Raw genomic sequence first — 4,061 nt, 5'->3', positions numbered from 1 at the left:
AACTCATGAGAGTTGTAAACTTGCATTGCAAGTTCTTCCCATCAAGAGGAATCAACCAAGTTCCACGAGGCAAAGCGTTCGGATCGTCAACGGGATACAAGAATCAAGCTCCCATCGACACCAAGAAGAACCCAGTTTTAAATAAAGGGAGGGTCTCCGTTGATCCATTCCTTCTTTTGTAAATCGGGATACAGATAGAGAAGAATTGTATTTTTTTTAAATCAGTTAGAGAGAGATTACAGTGAGAGATTGTATTCATTCTTTTCCTTAGTCAGTTAGGAAGATTAATACGAAATTTATTCTCATTTTTTCTTCAATTTTCCCATGAACAATGAGCTATAAAATTGAATGAGACTATTAGATAATATAAATGTAAGCGAAACATCAACTAAAAGTTAACATGAATATGAGCCAAACCATAACTTAAAGTTTAATGGACATATTACAAGTAAATTCATATGCAAAATTCTTTTACGAATTGAATGATCACCCATCTTTTGAAGACTTCAAAATACTAATAAATAATGATGTTGTACTAAATTAATGTGTTTATAACTCACAACTAGTAGATCACATAGCCATAATCTAGGTTGAATGAAACAATGACAATATTTTATTTGAGAGAGATTATTGAGTTGATCAATCCCACAAAAAACTTTTTTTACTCTATTTTTATCAATTTAAATAATCATGATATTCAAACACGTGCATTGCGCGTGCATCTCAACTCATGATATTCAACCACGTGCATTGTACATGCATCCCTAGTTGTTGTTGTGTCCGTGTGTGTCCCTATATATGTATTATATATAATATATATTATATATATATATATCAGTATATAGTATATATACTATTAATATATATATATATAATATAATATATATATATATATATATAGTGAAAAACATCCTATCTACGTTAATGGATAGGAATTAGTTAATCTTGCCTAGGGATCATGCATGATGACTTAAGAGACTTTTTATATTAATAAATGATTGTCTTAAAAAAGTTTGGTGGAATAACTATTCCCATCCACGTAAGTTGATAGGAGTCTTCCTATTATATATATATAAATATATATATATATATATATATATATATAAATAATATATGTTAAGGTATCATATGTCATGATGAGAGTGATTCCCCTCATATACAATGATGGTGGCACAATCTCCCACCAAGTGAATAAAGTAGGGGAGAGAATGCCCTCATAAATACACCTTGGTGGAGAATTGTTCCACGTCATTGTATATAAGAATCCTCTCATATGACATATGATACCCATTACACATATATATATATTATATATATATTTATATATAATATATATATAATTATAGGTATATATATATAAATATATATATAAATATTATTACATGTCCTCCGAGATTGAAGAATGCAAGAAATTATCAAAGTACAACAAGGACAAATTCTCAACATGTCCTCGTACTCCAAACAAAGTTGGGCGAGTATCTAAACTAATGGTGAATCAACCAACAATGTGTGATGGAATTCCATTCTAGTCAGTAATCAACTTCTAAGATATAGCAACAAACGTTCACATAACCATATATGCCAAATATAATATAGAGGATAGCAATGCAATTCCCACAAAGATACAAGATCAATAAAGTCCAAAGATAGGATTAAAAGGAGAAAATCCCCTATCTTTTGCGATGTCTCATGCAATGTTCTGCACTAGGAAAGGCTGAATTTTATCATGTTAGTAACCATTTATGTGGTGACAAAGAGGTAACTTTTTGAGGCTTTAACCCTTTTCAAGACTATTCTTAATGTGCTTTATTGGAATTTTATAAGTTAATGACACAGATGCAAGCATTAAAATCAACTGCTATACTGTAAAGTTTCTCCAGAAGTTGACCTCAGTGCCTCATGTTTTGTTTGTTTTATTTTCTTTTTCCTTTTTCCCCTTTTGTTTTATTAAAGAGGATACAAAAGAGAGCATTAACGACAGAAGAGGCACGAACAAAGAGAGTTGTAGTTGAAGTAAAATGCCAAACAAAACCACTAATGTCTTCAAATGGAAAAAGAACTAACAAATTATGGATAGAGAAAAGGGAAAAAAATTATAGTAGGAACGATGTTGCTCATTTGTTGGCACAGAAGGCCAATTACCTTCAACACTATCGGGTGTAGTTGAAGGATCCGCCTAAGTTTATGCATAGAGCTTTGAATGAGGATAACCGCTAGAGTTTATTTCGTTTGATGGTTTTTTGTGTTGTTCGGTAGAGTTCTTGGGTTTTAATTAATTTGTTAATTAAAACAAAGAAGAAAAGTTGTAATGGATATTAGCTTCTCTGGTCACCTACAGAGGATATGCTATTTCAATTGGATCGATGTGACTTGAAATTGAACACCAATTAAGTGTTTGGGTAAAGCGAAATTTGCCAACCCGAAGACTAGCCTTTGAGTAACCTAGATAAACAATTAACCCAAAAAAAGTACTCCACACAAATAAGCCCAGACAGAGCAACTCAAAACCACGTCAAAACACAAGTATTTCAGGTGTGAATTTGGATTTGGGTATGTAAGATGATTACACATGTATGTATACATGCTGTTAGTATTAATATAAAACTATAATCATCGATCCTTACTATAGACTTGGAGTTTCTTGTAATTGTTAGAGGGACTTAATTTAATATGATATCAAAGCAACCCAAGTTTGAAACTTGCTAACTACGAATTTAATGTGGATATTTTTTTAAATTAGTACTGCTACATGAGTCCAGATTTTCAGCCCATAAAAAGATCGTTCAGACTGCGGAGGCTACTAGAATTTATATATAACTATAATTCTCGATATTCACTATAACTTCGTAGTTGTGATCTAATTGTTAGAGGGGCTTAGTTTAAGACAAATATGCTTGTATGTATATGTACTTGGACTTGCTTATCAAATAGGTGGAGACTTGAACATGATGATGACTATCGTACTCTTGTTCACCCCATGATATTAATCTAGATATAAATGACAAACCTAAGAAATAATATGATTTATGAAGCCCAAAAAATGAAAATAACTTGAGGTTTTTGTCGTGGGACAAAATTGATCCTTTTGAATTATAAAATACTGTTTTAAACACGCTGAGAAGGTCTTCAAACTTGGGTTTTTTTTTGGGTGGGGTGCGGGTGGGGGTAGGGGGTGTTAGGAACCATGCCTGAAGAGTATTGGAGGGATACTGTCAATGCAAGGCTGAACAGGAACTGATACGCACATGGAGGACTGATATGCATATGAGGGGAGGGATACTGTCAATGCAAGGCTGAACAGGAACTGATACGCACATGGAGGACTGATATGCATATGAGGGTCTTTTGTGCAAGTTCTTCAAAGATGGAGGGGCTGCTAGCAAGCTATTAACGAGTCCAGCTCAGCACTCATGTAACAAATTACATGTTTCCTAACTGTTTCTGTTATAGCTGTTAGTGTGCAAGTGCACAAACAGTGTATGTTTTATTTTTCAGTTTGTTGTGAAGAAGAGGGCAGCAATTCTTGTATAAAAGGGAGGTTGTAAGATACATTGGAGAATAATAAGAATTCAGTTCTCTTCCACAAAAATCTGTTCACTCTCTCTAAACTCTCTCTTAAAATTTCATTCTAATTCTTCAATCTCTCTCTCTCTCTCTCTCTAGTCACTTAGTGAGTCATTACAGGCTCAATATGACCAAGAACACAGCCAAGAGAAGTAATCGAGGCTCTCGAGCCTCACAATTGGTATCATAGCAGGTTGAATCTGAAGCTGGAGCTGAGGATTTCATGGCGGATCTGGAGGAAACTTCTGCTGATGAAGCGGTTCAAGCGGGAAGAATCACTCGAGTAGAAGAGGCGATTGATCAACAGCGCTCACTTCACTAACGAACATCGGCCAAGGTGGAGGAGAACTCTGCAAAATTAGATGATCTTACTTCTCAGATAAGGATCTTGATTCAAGAAGTCAAGAATTCCAAGGAGGCCAGCCAAGGAATCTTGGGATCTGGACCAGGGAGTGGGTGGGAATTCTTGAACTCAAGATCAAGGGACGATAGGGAAT

The sequence above is a fragment of the Asparagus officinalis genome, chromosome 10 (assembly GCF_001876935.1).
Source record: "Asparagus officinalis chromosome 10, Aspof.V1, whole genome shotgun sequence".
NCBI classification, from domain to species: Eukaryota; Viridiplantae; Streptophyta; class Magnoliopsida; order Asparagales; family Asparagaceae; genus Asparagus; species Asparagus officinalis.
This window is presented reverse-complemented; position numbering follows the sequence as displayed.